The sequence below is a fragment of the Myotis daubentonii genome, chromosome 1 (genome assembly GCF_963259705.1).
Source record: "Myotis daubentonii chromosome 1, mMyoDau2.1, whole genome shotgun sequence".
Taxonomy (NCBI): Eukaryota; Metazoa; Chordata; class Mammalia; order Chiroptera; family Vespertilionidae; genus Myotis; species Myotis daubentonii.
The window spans coordinates 136,995,206-137,011,076 of record NC_081840.1 but is presented as its reverse complement, the minus strand read 5'-3'; positions in this window follow the sequence as shown (position 1 = coordinate 137,011,076).

Below are 15,871 nucleotides of genomic sequence, written 5' to 3'. Positions count from 1 at the left end.
TTTGCAATATGAGAAAGTACAAAACACTCAATCAGAAGAACAAAAAGAAAAGGGAATCCAAAAATATGAAGATAGTGTAAGGAGCCTCTGGGACAACTTCAAGCATACCAACATTTGCATCATGGGGATACCAGACAGAGAAGAGAGCGACCAAGATATTGAAAACCTATTTGAAGAAATAATGACAGAAAACTTCCCCTTCCTGGTGAAAGAAATAGACTTACAAGTCCAGGAAGCACAGAGAATCCTAAAGAGGACCACATCAAGACGTATCATAATTAAAATGCCAAAGGTTAAAGACAAATAAAGAGAATTTTAAAAGCAGCAAGAGAAAAGCTGTTACTTACCTACAAGGGTGTGCCCATATGACTGTCAACTGATTTCTCAACAGAAACTATGCAGGCCAGAAGGGAGTGGCAAGAAATATCCAAAGTGGCAAATAGCAAGGCCTACAACCAAGATTAATCTAACCAGCAAAGCTATCACTTAGAATTGAAGGTCAGATAAAGAGCTTCATAGGCAAGAAAAAGCTAAGGAATTCGTCACCACCAAACCAGTATTATATGAAATGTTGAAGGGTATTTTTTAAAAAAAGGAGGAAGTATAAGAAGGAGGAGGAGGAAGATTTCAAAATATGAACTATAAAATGGCAATAAATACATATCTGTCAACAATTGAATCTAAAAATCAAAATAAGGGAGCAAAAAAATCTAATGAACTGATGAATAAAATAGAACCAGGGGCATGAAAACATGGAACAGACTGACAAATCTCAGAGGGAAGGGGGTGAGTGGTGAAGAAAGAGATTAACTAATGATCTTAAAAGCATATATGCATTACCTATGGACACAGACAATAAGGTAGTGAAGGCCTGAAGTGGGGCAGGAACTGGGTGGAGGAGGGCAATGGGGGGAAAAAAGGGTGACATCTGTAATACTCTCAACATTAAATATAAAAAAAAACAAAACATAGTTAATAGAAATCCTGGGTCAATGCAAAATGTTTTGTATAAATTTTCAATTAATAGATACAATGGAAATTTGAATAAAAACTCTAGGAACAAGTTTTAACTTTCAAAAAAATTAAATAAAGATGCTTAATATATTTTTCAAAGTAAATATAGTGGGGTTTTGTGTTTTTCAAAATTGATTTTAGAAAGAGAGGAAGGAAGAGGGAGAGAGAGAAACTCAATGTGAGAGAGAAACATCAGTTGGTTGGAATTGAACCTGCGACCTTTTGGTGTCCAGGACGATGCTCCAACCAACTTAGACACACTGGCCAGGGCATGATGTCAATGCTTTAACAAAGAGGGAAAAAGTAAATATTTTGAAAGAAGGTTAAAGAACGGATAAAATATTTTAATAAAGTAACCTTAAAACTGACCTCTAATTATTGTATCTGAAGTATTTATTAAAACAAGATTTTCCCCCCAAAACTAAAGAATATTATCACTATTTTTATTGAGAGAAATGTGATTAAAATGATGTGTTAATTTAGAAATCTGGTTAAACATTTTGTGGTAAAGTGATAATCTGGTTCTAATTTCAATGTATATAGATGTTTAGTGTTAATGGATGTCATAGGAGAGAAAGATTCCTCACAAAGAGACATAAATCCCCATGGAAGAAGTATAACGTTGACACTGCCAATATGTCATAGACTTGTTTTTCAGTCCCATTCAGCAATTGCCCAAAGGTTTTTTTTTGTTTGTTTTTTTTTGTGTGTGTGTGTTTTTTAACTGTTTTTTTTCTTTTTGGTTCTCTGATTGATTTTCTACCCTGTCTTTTAATTTACTGATCTGATTGATCCTCAGCTTCCCCTAATCTGCTGTGTATTCCTTCCACTGTGTCCTTTATTAGTGCTATGTCATTCTTCATAGTTACTATGTCTTTGCTCATGCTCTTGAGTACTTTTGACATCATTATTCTGAACTCTATGTCTGATAAATTTCTTTTTTTTTTTTTCAAGTAGCATTTTATTTTATTTTATTTTATTTTTTATTGCTTAAAGTATTACAAAGGGTATTACATATGTATCCATTTTATCCCCCCGCCCTAGACAGTCCCCTAGCCTCCCCTATCACCCAGTGTCTTATGTCCATTGGTTATGCTTATATGCGTGCATACAAGTCCTTTAGTTGATCTCTTACCCCCCTACCTCCTGCCCCCCAACCCTCCCCGGCCTTCCCGCTGCAGCTCGACAATCTGTTTGAGGCAGCTCTGCCTCTGTATCTATTATTGTTCAAAAGTTTATAATGGTCTCTATTGTCCACGAATGAGTGAGATCATGTGGTATTTTTCCTTTATTGACTGGCTTATTTCACTTAGCATAATGCTCTCCAGTTCCATCCATGACATTGCAAATGGTAAGAGTTCCTTCCTTTTTACAGCAGCATAGTATTCCATCGTGTAGATGTACCACAGTTTTCTAATCCATTCATCTACTGATGGGCACTTAGGCTGTTTCCAGATCTTAGCTATGGTGAATTGTGCTGCTATGAACATAGGGGTGCATATATCCTTTCTGATTGGTGTTTCTGGTTTCTTGGGATATATTCCTAGAAGTGGGATCACAGGGTCAAATGGGAGTTCCATTTTCAGTTTTTTAAGGAAACTCCATACTGTCTTCCATAGTGGCTGCACCAGTCTGCATTCCCACCAGCAGTGCACAAGTGTTCCTTTTTCTCCACATCCTCTCCAGCACTTGTCGTTTGTTGATTTGTTGATGATAGCCAGTCTGACAGGTGTGAGATGGTACCTCATTGCTGTTTTGATTTGCATCTCTCGGATGATTAGTGACTTTGAGCATGTTTTCATATGTCTCTTGGCTTTCTGGATGTCCTCTTTTGAAAGGTGTCTATTTAGGTCCTTTGCCCATTTTTTGATTGGATTGTTTATCTTTCTTTTGTTAAGTTGTATGAGTTCCCTATAAATTTTGGAGATTAGGCCCTTATCAGATATGTCATTGGCAAATATGTTTTCCCACACAGTGGGTTTTCTCGTTGTTTTGTTGATGGTTTCTTTTGCTGTGCAGAAGCTTTTTATTTTGATGTAGTCCCATTTGTTCATTTTTTCTTTAGTTTCAAGTGCCCTAGGAGCTGTATCAGTGAAGAAATTGCTTCGGCATATGTCTGAGATTTTCTTGCCTTTGGATTCTTCTAGAATTTTTATGGTATCCTGTCGTACATTTAAGTCCTTTATCCATTTTGAGTTTATTTTTGTGTATGGTGTAAGTTGGTGGTCTAGTTTCATTTTCTTGCATATATCTGTCCAATTTTCCCAGCACCATTTATTGAAGAGACTATCTTGGCTCCATTGTATGTTCTTGCCTCCTTTGTCAAATATTAATTGAGCATATTGGTTCGGGCCGATTTCTGGGCTCTCTATTCTATTCCATTGATCTATATGCCTATTCTTGTGCCAGTACCAGGCAGTTTTGAGAACAGTGGCTTTGTAATACAACTTGATATCTGGTATTGAGATCCCACCTACTTTGTTCTTTTTCAGGATTGCTGCAGCTATTCGGGGTCTTTTTTTATTCCAGATGAATTTTTGGAAAGTTTGTTCTAGATCTCTGAAGTATGCTGTTGGTACTTTAATGGGAAGTGCGTTGAATTTATAGATTGTTTTGGGTAGTATGGACATTTTGATGATGTTGATTCTACCAATCCATGAACACGGTATGTTCTTCCATCTGTTTATGTCTTCCTCTATGTCTTTTTTCAACGTCCTGTAGTTTTCTGAGTAGAGGTCTTTTACCTCTTTAGTTAAGTTTATTCCTAGGTAGCTTAGTTTTTTCGGTGCAATGGTAAACGGGATTGTTTTTATAATCTCTCTTTCTGAAAGTTCACTATTGGTGTATAGAAATGCCTCAGATTTCTTGGGGTTAATTTTGTATCCTGCTACATTGCCAAATTCATGTATTAAGTCTAGTAGCTTTTTGATGGAATCTCTAGGGTTTTGTATGTATAATATCATGTCGTCTGCAAATAAGGACAGTTTTACTTCCTCTTTTCCAATTTGGATGCCTTTTATTTCTTCTTCTTGCCGAATTGCAATGGCTAACACTTCCAGTACTATGTTGAACAGGAGTGGTGAGAGGGGGCATCCCTGTCTTGTTCCTGTTCTTAGGGGAAATGGTGTTAGTTTTTGTCCGTTGAGTATGATGTTGGCTGTGGGCCTGTCATATATGGCTTTTATTATGTTGAGGTATGATCCTTCTACTCCCACCTTGCTGAGAGTTTTTATCAAAAATGGGTGTTGAATTTTGTCAAATGCTTTTTCTGCATCAATTGATATGACCATGTGGTTTTTTTCTTTCAATTTGTTTATGTGATGTATCACGTTTATTGATTTGCGGATATTGTACCATCCTTGCATCCCTGGGATAAATCCTACTTGGTCATGGTGTATGATCTTTCTGATGTACTGCTGGATCCGATTTGCTAAGATTTTGTTGAGGATTTTGGCATCTATGTTCATGAGGGATATTGGCCTGTAATTCTCTTTCATTGTGTTGTCTTTACCTGGTTTTGGTATTAGGGTGATGCTGGCTTCATAGAATGAGCTTGGAAGTGTTCCTTCCTCTTGAATTTTTTGTAGTAGTCTGAGGAGGATAGGTTTTAGTTCTTCCTTGAATGTTTGGTAAAACTCCCCTGTGAAGCCGTCTGGTCCTGGGCTTTTGTTTGATGGAAGCTTTTTGATGACTGCTTCAATTTCTTCCATAGTTATTGGCCTGTTGAGATTTTTAGATTCTTCCTGATTGAGTTTTGGAATGCTGTATTTTTCTAGGAATTTGTCCATTTCCTCCAGGTTGTCTAGTTTGTTGGAGTAAAGCTGTCCATAGTATTTTTTAACAATCATTTGTATTTCTGTGGGGTCTGTTGTTATGCCCAAAGGTTTTTGCTAAAATTTAGCTTAGTAATTTTCCATCCTCCCTGATGTCACATAATTATTCTTGCCAACAAACTGAAAAGTTAATGTTTTATATTTTTAATGAGTAGATTTTAAATCCACTGAAAATCTTTATTTGGAAGATGTAAAACAAGTTTTTAAGAGTCCAGATATGAGAGCTTTTATTAGTGACACATCATTTTTGGCAAAAGAAAAAAAAATCACATTCATATAATGATGGAAATATTTCCAAACATCATTTCCATGCTTTCTCTATAGTAATGAACTTCTTTCTCAGTCATTGTTAAAATATTGTCTTTACCTTTAACAGTGGTTCTCAACCTTCCTAATGCTGCGATCCTTTTAATACAGTTCCTCATGTTGTGGTGACCCCCAATTTCATTGTTATAAATTGAACATAATTAAAGCATGGTGATTAATCACAAAAACAATATGTAATTATATATGTGTTTTCCGATGGTCTTAGGGGGCCCCTGTGAAAGGGTCGTTCGACCCCCAAAGGGGTTACGACCAACAGGTTGAGAACCGCTGCTTTAAAAGCTCCAATGTGCTTTTAGGTAGCATTCTATTGACAACCATTTTCAATTACAAAAGATCAGAAAATGTGGCCCAAAGCAAAGTGCTGTCAGAGCACACCTGTGGGGGGTGGTTGCAAGAAGCCAGTGAGGGCTGGTCACTTGGCAGAGGTTAGTTTACAAGTGAGCTGGAGAAGTTTTGAAGAAAAAGATGAATGTGTTTGAAACAGGATATAATGTATCACAGAGAGAATTTTAGCTTTTGAGCACTTTAGTGGCTGGGCAATAGCTGGAGGACACACTCAGTGAGACAGAAGGAGCTAATTCTGTCAGTTCAAGCTAAAACAGGTTATTTTTCAAAAAGCAAAAGGACAACAAAAGAAAAGCCACTTTACCTCTAAATTTCCCTTTATCACTAATATACGTAAAATGGGGTGGTGGGTCATAAGATATTCTTCAGTATGCCACTTTAATAAATCTTTGATGCTCACCTTTGGCAACTTCTTTTTTTCTCCTTAAGTTTGCTTTCTATATTTATTTCAATATGATTTTAACAGGACAAAAATGTTCTTTAGGTGAACGCATGGTAGTATCTGGTCCAACTCAGCACCCGCTGAAGATAGCCCTGGTGCTAGGGACTGACACTGAAGATAACCTAGAGTGTATTATGCAAAGTGAAATAAATCAGTCAGAGAAAGACAATTACTATTTGACTTCACTTATACGTATGTGGAATCTAAAGAACAAAAGAAATGAACAAAATGGAAACAAACTCATAGATACAGAGGACAGACTGAAGAAAAAGATGAATGTGTTACCGCCAGAAGGAAGGGGGATTGCAAGACCGAGTGGAAAAAATGAAGGAATTAAGAAGTACAAATTGGTAGTTACAAAGTAGTCACAGGGATATAGCGTTCAGCATAGGAAATATAGTCAACAATATTGTCATAACTATGTATGGTGCCAGGTGGGTACTGGAAATATCAAAACACTTTGAAAAGTATATGATTGTCTAACTACTAGGCTGTACAATTGAAATGAATACAAAATAATATTGAATATAAAGTATAATTTAAAAATAAAAATGTTTTAAAAGACAGCATTTGCTAAGTCATTTAAAGGCCAATATAAACAAAGGCTAGATTATTATTTCAAATGTTCAAATTCTATTTTTCTTTCTCATGAGCAAAGGTATGAAAGGCTAGCGAAACTGAGGCAGAAAAATGTCTTTTTAAGCATCTACAAATGGTAGTAAAATGCAAGAGCACCTGGTTAAATGTAACATACAATTTTCTCTTTTATAAACACAATTTTTCCTTAAATTTAGGGGTGTAGGTTAGAATTCATATCTCTTAATTTGAAGGTATTTAAATTCTAACAACAATAATAACAAAAACTATGTTCACACAAGGTAACTCCTTTAGAATGCTAAAAGTAAACTTTGTTTGTAAAAATATTCTTTGCCCCTGGTAGTAAAATTATTTAAATTTTTTAAATTAAAAGATTTGATTATGGAGTCTTGGCACTAAAAATCCTTTTGTGGTAAGCAGAAATAATAGAGAATTATTATTATATTGGAATTGGAGAGAGAGAAAGCTATTCCATATGTGTTGTAAATTTAAATTTCCCATGTCTTACTATTTGGAACTAAGTTTTCCTTTATCTATCTGTATTTGTTTCTATGTTGGTCATATTGCTAATTCAGTATTACTTTAAAATGCTGCCTCCTTTTAAAACATGTAATAGCAGGTATTTATGAGGCATGAAGTTTCTATGCATAAATTAATGCCTTAGCTCTGTTATTTACAAAGGTAAATAACAATTTGCTCTGTTTCTCTGTGTTCCTATTTGGCATCACAAACAATATTAGGGATCCATGGCCGAATGCCAAAACCAGCCTGTTCAGACTGAAAGAATAGATGATATAAAGGTCTGTTAAAATTTTCTTTTGCAGACTAATTGGAGCCTTTGTATATGAGAAAATACAATGATTGCTGTGCTTGAGCAAAATTGAGAAGTCAATATAAAATACTATTTTCTGTGGTTGATTAAAGGAGAAAAACTAATTTTCAAATTTTAAAAAGTGATTCTAGTGAGTTATTGAAATATTAATAATCTTGGAATTGTGGCAGCTATTGGAAGAAAGAAAATTTTTTGTTGCTAATCCTCACCTGAGGATATTTTTCCCATTGATTTTTTTTAGAGAGAGTGGAAGGGGAGTTCTTAAAAGGAGGCAGCATTTTTAAGTAATACTGAGTGGGAGGAACAGAGAGAGAAACTTGAGTGAGAGCGACACATCGATTGGTTGTCTCCTGCAAACGCCCCTCCCAGGGTCAGGTGTCAAACCTGTAACCCAGGATCAACTTGCAACCCAGGTTTGTGCTCTTGACTGGGAATTGAACACGCAACCCTTCTGGGGGCCAATTCTCTAACCACTAAGCAGACCAGTCAGGGCTAGAAAAAAGAAATTGTACCATGGATTCTATTTGACAAATTAAAGACTATGTAGAGCAGAAAACATTTGTCTCTAAAAATACATGTTATTTCAGAGTAAGATGATAACCAGTGAGTCCTTAATGACTAAGTAATTGAATGTGAATATTTGCTCTTCCTTATGTTCATTTGGGTCACTCACTTTTAATTAGGTATATATTGTATAACTTTATGCCAAATTTAACAAAAAGAGATAGAGGAAGACATGAACAGATGGAAGAACATACCATGTTCTTGGATTGGTAGAATCAACATCATTAAAATGTCCATACTGCCCAAAGCAATCTATAAATTCAACGCACTTCCCATTAAAATACCAATGGCATATTTCACAGACCTAGAACGTACTCTCCAAAAATTCATCTGGAATAAAAAACGACCCCGAATACCTGCAGCGATCCTGAGAAAGAACAAAGTAGGTGGGATCTCAATACCAGATAGCAAGCTGTATTACAAAGCCACTGTTCTCAAAACTGCCTGGTACTGGCACAAGAACAGACATATAGATCAATGGAATAGAATAGAGAGCCCAGAAATCAGCCCCAACCAATACGCTCAATTAATATTTGACAAAGGAGGCAAGAACATACAATGGAGTCAAGATAGTCTCTTCAATAAATGGTGTTGGGAAAATTGGACAGATACATGCAAGAAAATGAAACTAGATCACCAACTTACACCATACACAAAAATAAACTCAAAATGGATAAAGGACTTAAATATACGACAGGAAACCATACAAATACTAGAAGAATCCAAAGGCAACAAAATCTCAGACATATGCCGAAGCAATTTCTTCACCGATACAGCTCCTAGGGCATTGGAAACTAAAGAGAAAATAAACAAATGGGACTACGTCAAAATAAAAAGCTTCTGCACAGCAAAAGAAACCATCAACAAAACAACAAGAAAACCCACTGCGTGGGAAAACATATTTGCCAATGTCATATCTGATAAGGGCCTAATCTCCAAAATTTATAGGGAACTCATACAACTTAACAAAAGGAAGATAAACAATCCAATCAAAAAATGGGCAAAGGATCTAAATAGACACCTTTCAAAAGAGGACATTCAGAAAGCCAAGACATATGAAAACATGCTCAAAGTCACTAATCATCCAAGAGATGCAAATCAAAATAACAATGAGGTACCATCTCACACCTGTCAGACTGGCTATCATCAACAAATCAACAAACGACAAGTGCTGGAGAGGATGTGGAGAAAAAGGAACACTTGTGCACTGCTGGTGGGAATGCAGACTGGTGCAGCCACTATGGAAGACAGTATGGAGTTTCCTCAAAAAACTGAAAATGGAACTCCCATTTGATCCTGTGATCCCACTTCTAGGAATATATCCCAAGAAACCAGAAACACCAATTAGAAAGGATATATGCACCCCTATGTTCATAGCAGCACAATTCACCATAGCTAAGATCTGGAAACAGCCTAAGTGCCCATCAGTAGATGAATGGATTAGAAAACTGTGGTACATCTACACGATGGAATACTATCTACACTAATAAAAGAGAAAAATGGTAATTGGCGTATGACGATACCCTTTTCATTGGCTAATCAGGGCTATATGCAAATTAACTGCCAACTAAGATTGGCAGTTAACTCCCAACAAGATGGCGGTTAATTTGCATATGTAGGCACAATGCAGGGAGGCCAAAGGGAAAGCAGGAAGAAGCCCCCTGCCACTGACAGTGATTGGAAACCCAGGGGGGAGCTAAGAGCTGGGGGGCAGGGCAAAGGCGGCCCTGGGGCCGCCTTTGCCCTGCCCCCCAGCCATGATCAGAGAATCAGGCGCTTTTTCCACCCTGGCCAGTGATAGCAGGAAGTAGGGGTGGAGCCAGCGATGGGAGCTGGGCATGGTCGAAGCTGGCAGTCCCGGGAGCTAGGGGTCCCTTGCCTGGGCCTAAAGCGGAGCCCACGATAGTGGGGCCGCTGCAGCTGCGGGTCCCCGCTGCCCGGGCCGGACGCCTAGGCCAGAGGCGTCAGGCCTGGGCAAGGGGCCGATCCTGCGATTGGAGGGTGATGGGGGTCAACACCTGAGGGCTCCCAGTATGTGAGAGGGGGCAGGCTGGGCTGAGGGACACTCCCCCCACACACACACCCAGTGCACAAATTTCGTGCACCTGGCCCCTAGTGCTCCTATAAAAAAGAAGGAACTCTTACCATTTGCAACAGCATGGATGGAACTGGAGAGCATTATGCTAAGTGAAATAAGCCAGTCAATGAAGGAAAAATACCACATGATGTCACTCATTTCTGGATAATAAAGACCATTATAAACTTATGAACAAAAATTGATACAGAGGTAGAGCTGCCTCGAACAGACTGTCAAACTACAGCAGGAAGGCCGGGGAGGGTGGGAGGGCAGGAGGGGGGCGGGTAAGAGATCAACCAAAGGACTTGTATGCATGCATATAAGCATAACCAATGGACATAAGACACTGGGGGCTAGGGGAGGCCAGGGGATTGTCAAGGGCGGGGGGAAAAAATGGAGACATATGTAATACTCTTTGTAATACTTTAAGCAATGAAAGAAAGAAAGAAAGAAAGAAAGAAAGAAAGAAAGAAAGAAAGAAAGAAAGAATTAAAAAAAAATTTAACAGGACAATCATGAATAATATGTTTTGTGGAGTTGGAACAAAAACTGGCTTTTAGAAACAGTCATTCTTTTGTAAAGACAATCATAGCTCCCACCATCTTGAACAAGCAAGTGATTGGATAAAGTGGGCAATTACAGCTGAAATTTAATACCATGTGACTTAAAGATACATGGTATTGCTTGTGAGACAAAAATTCAAGTCTCTACATAGTCCAGTTTATCTATTTTTTTCCTTTGTCACATGCATATCGTATTGTAGTTAAGGAACTGTTGGCTAATCCCAGGAAACTAAGATTTACTATTTTTCCCATAAGAGGCTTATAGTTTTAGAGCTTACATTTAAGCATACGATCTATTTTAAATTAATTTTTTTTCAACTGTGGTTTTGTTTTCATTAGTTTTGTAAAATTATTGGCCATTATATCTTCAAATATTATTTCTGCCTCATATTCTCTCTTTTTCTAGAACTCTAGTTACAAGTAAGCTATATTTATTCACTGTGTCCCACTTGCCTTTTAAGCTCTGTTCTGTTTCTTCATTTTTTTCTCTCTGTGCTTCAACTTGTGTATTTTTCTTGCCCTATCTTCAAATTCACTAATCCTCTGTTCTGCTGTGTCCAATCTACTATTAACCATAAGTCCCTGATTTCAGATATTATATTTTTTCAATTTGAGATTTTTAATTTATTCTTTTTTATGTATTCAACTAGAGGCCTGGCGCACGAAATTTGTGCGTGGGTACGGTCCCTAGGCCTGGCCTGTGATCAGGGCCATCTTCGCCAGCTGCGGGCAGCCGGCCCAGCCCCCCGCTGCCACCCTCCCCTAGTTCCTGGCTCGCCATTGGGGGATCGGAGTCTGCCAACCTGGGAGAGGGACTGGGAGGTGGTCAGTGTGCCTCATAGCAACTGGTCAAGTGGTCATTCTGGTAGTTCTGCTGTTCAGTCAATTTGCATATTACTCTTTTATATATAGAATAGAAATGTGCTCCAATCCTTCTACTTCCAGGGAAAGGGCAAAAGAGGGTTGCTGAAAGTGATAAGGGAGGCAGCAGGGTGAACTTTTTTTGGGGGGGGAGTTTCCTCCGGATGAGAGGCTTCAAAGGACAGCAGCCTACTTCTGCTTCCCTCCATCTCCAGGGACACAATTTCTGATTGGCATCTGGCAGGACAGAGCAGTTGCAGGTACAGGACTGGGAGCACCTTTCTGCATGCAGCTCCCTGGAGAGTCTCTTCCGGCCAAGGAAAGCTTTGTTCTAACCATTTCTCCCGGAGCCAGGGCAGATGGGTGGTCTGGGGCAGGAGGGCAGAATGGAGGTGGGGCAGGGCAGAGAAGAGCAGGAAGAAGTAGGGGGTAGCAGACTGGGGGGTGGGGGGTGAAATCTGTGTGTGTCTGGCGGGAGGGCTGGTGCAGGTTTGGAGGTACTGGGGGAGTAAGAGGGACCAGCATATTCGAGAACAGGGGAAAGGGTCTATGGAATCAGGTGGGGGTCTGCAAGGGTGAGTATAGACTAAGTCCCTTCCCCAGACCCTGCCATCCTAGGTGGCCAGTGGGAGAGGCCCATAGCCAGGCCCTGAGCCCCCTTCACTTTGTGTCTGAGGCTCCAGAACACGTGGCCAACATGCCCCCCCCCCCCCCCCCGCCACCCCGCCGATGGGCTGCCATTTGAACACATTTGCAGACACATGGATTGTTTTTAAATTAATGCTTTTTAATTCACTCTGTTTCCCACTTGTCGGTTTTTATTTTTTAAATATATTTTATTGATTTTTTACAGAGAGGAAAGGAGAGAGATAGAGAGTCAGAAACATCGATGAGAGAGAAACATGGATCAGCTGCCTCCTGCACATCTCCTACTGGGGATGTGCTCGCAACCCAGGTACATGCCCTTGACCGGAATCGAACCTGGGACCTTTCAGTACGCAAGCCGATGCTCTATCCACTGAGCCAAACCGGTTTCGGCCCACTTGTCGTTTTTTATTGAAAAGGTGGATTCTGCTTGTGTGTGTTCCTTTGCGGAGGCGACAGGGGTGTTTTCCAAGGACAGAAATGCTATGAGAGACAGAGACGAAAGGCCCAGCGAGACATGGGGAATAGTAAACAGGATCAGAGAGAGAGATGCACAGGGCGAGACAGACACGCGACACAGGGTGCTGTGGACGCGGATAGAGCTTCCTGGCTTGGTGAGAAGGCTCATTAGGGCCTAATGATTAGGCGGAGCAGGCGCTCCGTGGGCACATTCACCCCGTGCACAGCTCCCAGGCCCAGAGTCGGTGAACTGAAAGCCCTGGATAGTTAGTGCTAAGTACACGTGTGCCAACAGCCGCAGAGGAGGCCACGGGCTGGCTACCCCTCCCCGCCTGCCCCCTGCGATCCCGCCCCAGCAAAGGGGCTTTGCTGGCACAGCTGGGGCTGAGCACCCGGGGGAAGGGCGCCCAGGTGGAGGGCCCCTGGGGCCCAGGGGTTGGGGTGGGCCCTCCGCCTCCAGAGTGCCCCCCATGATTACACACTCCAGCACGCGCTGCGGCCCGGGATGGCAGGTCGCGATGGGTTAGGAATTGGACCAGAACTTGGTCCGAGCTCCCCTGGGCCTTGTGCTGAGCGGGCCCTGGCGGCTCGGGCCCCAGCATTTGGATCCTTAGGTTTCTATTATCTTGGCCTCCTGAGCATTCCCGTCTCTGCGAAGATTCCAGACGGGGCTCTCCTTGTATCCTGCCACGGGGAGTGCCTGCCTAGAGCTGAGGCCTGGGATGAGGAAGGGGCAGAGTCTGGTGCTTGGCTGTTGGTGATCAGCTTGTCTCTGCCTGGATGTGCCACAGGACCCCATAAGTGACGTTTCTGAGCTTTCATTTGCGCGTCCACACCGTGCATGCCTCCTCTGAGCCGTGGAGTCCAAGGGGAAGGAGAGAGGTGCGAATTCCTCACGTGTGAAGGAGGCTTTACACTGAACTGCTAGCCTGACTCAGTGATCTAGTTTTGCGGTTTCAGGAGCCTTTGGCGGGTTGGGTTGGAATGGTGGCGGGGTAGGGTTTTATATTTCCATAGAGGCCCAGTGCACGGGTGGGGTGGGGGGAGGGGCAGCTGACCTGCCCTGATGGGGGCACCGGATCAGGGTGGGGGTCCCCACTGGGTGGGCGGGGCCGACCAGGGCGAGGGTCCGTGGTCGTTGTGGTCTCTGGTCATTCTGCCGTTTGGGTCACTGGGCTTTTAATATATAGGATTCTTTGTAAAAAGCCTGCATCTTTTCATCTATTTGTCCACTTTTTCTTCTATTTAGTTATCTGTCACTCTATTTTATAGTAGTCATCTTAAAGTTTTTATCTGGACTCAATATCTGGCTTATCTGTGGGTCTTCTTTTATCTATTTTTTCTTGATTATTGACCAATTTTTCCTGTTTGTCCACCTCATAATTTTTTTTATCAGATGCCAAACTTTTATGTTAAAAACTTACAGAGAATACAGCTGCTGTTATTTTCCTCTAGAGATAAAAATAGAAAGCAGGGTGACGGTCAGGGACTGAGCTGGGTTGGGATTGGGTTCTAGTTTCAGTTCATTTCTTATTTCTCTTTGGTCCTTGGTTGTGATTCCTCTGGGTTTTTGATAGAGAGCCAGGATGGTTTCTATCTCCTCGGCCCTGGACATTCAGTTCTGCCTTTGAAAGGTTTAAACTCAGATCTTTCGCCTCTTAATCATACAATTTCAAAAATACTGCAAATGTCTTGAGGGGATTGACTGCAAGAAGGATGACTCCTAGGTAGAGATTGTTTTGTATGCACTGGCAGAATGTGGGGGGATTTACTCTCCCTATCAGTCCCAGTCCTTCAGCCTCCTCTGCCACTCCAGAATTCAGCAAATGTCGGTGGGAAAGCTGGCTGTATGTTTGGGGCTCCTCTACATTGCCAACCCATTACACAACTCACATAACTATTAAACATTTCACTGGTTTCTCTTTTCCTGTGTAAAAACCAAGCTTGAACAGTCCATGCCCAGAATCAGTAAATGTCACCAGAGAAGAAAACAGCTGGTGAATGTCAGCTCACTTAGTCCAGGCCTCAGAAAAAGAAGATTTATTCAATTGCATTGTCCTTTGGGGGACAATGACTGAACATGTGAAGATGCCAACCTAAAAGTCTACACACAAATATCACTGAGGTCTTTGCAGGGGCCTGGACCAGAACAAGCAAGAACATCATTTCAGAGTAAAAAAGTGTCACTAGAACTGAGCAAGATGAAGCTTGACGAGCAATACCTTATGTCAGTGAAAAGCAATAGCAGTACTATACTGAATAAGAATCCAGTTCTGTTTTAGCTTGGCCTTGATAAGAGAACTGATTCACTTGGTGGAGTAAGTGTCTGGGGTTCTTGAACAACATAAATGTAGAGCTCAAGAGGGCAATAATACACTGTCTGCTAATAGATCAGGCAAGATCCCAGATTTGTGGCAATATGGCACCAGTTTCAAATGTTATATTACATTTAATCCAATGATCATATTAGGAGAAAAGATGAATGCTGGGATATTATGTAAAAATGCTTATTATGTTCATCTTATTTTGATGTTTTACTCATAAAGAGTAAGCTCATTTAGAGACTTGATAAAGGTGACTTTCATCTTAAGAAAACAGATTTATCAGAAAGCTAGCTAAAAATAAATTGGAGTAGGAGGTATGCACATTTAACTAATTGAAAGCTAGTGTGTGCTAAGCATTGTACTTGGCACTGGTGTAGACAGAAAAGGTGCTAACCCCTTGTTTTGGATTGAATGTTTGCATCTCTCCCTCAGATTCATATGTTGAAGCCCAAACCCCCAATGTGATGGTATTTGGAGGTGAGGCCTTTGTTGTTCCACTTATTTATTCATTCATTGGTTGATTCTTGTATGTGCCCTGACTGGGAATTGAACCTGAAATCTTGGTGCATGGGGATGATGCTCTAACCAACTGAGCTATCATGCCAGGGCTGGAGATGGGGCCTTTGAAAGATAATCAGGTTTAGATGAGGTCATGACAGTGGAGCCCCCACTGTGGGATTAGTACCCTTATGAGAGAAAACGCAAGATGTCTCTCCCTCTCACCCATACTCTCACATGTGAGGATACAGCAAGAAGGCCATCTGCAACCTGGAAGATAACTCTCACCAGAGCTTGACCAAGCTGGTACCCTAACCTCGGACTTCCCAGCCTCCAGACTGGGAGAAATAAATATTTGTTGTTTAAATCACCCAGATTACAGTCTTTTTTTATAGCAACCCTAGCAAACTAAGACATCCTGCTCTTGTACCTTTGAAAAGTAAGCCTCATGATGAACTTAAAATGTGATTAAGTCAAAAAAATATATTTT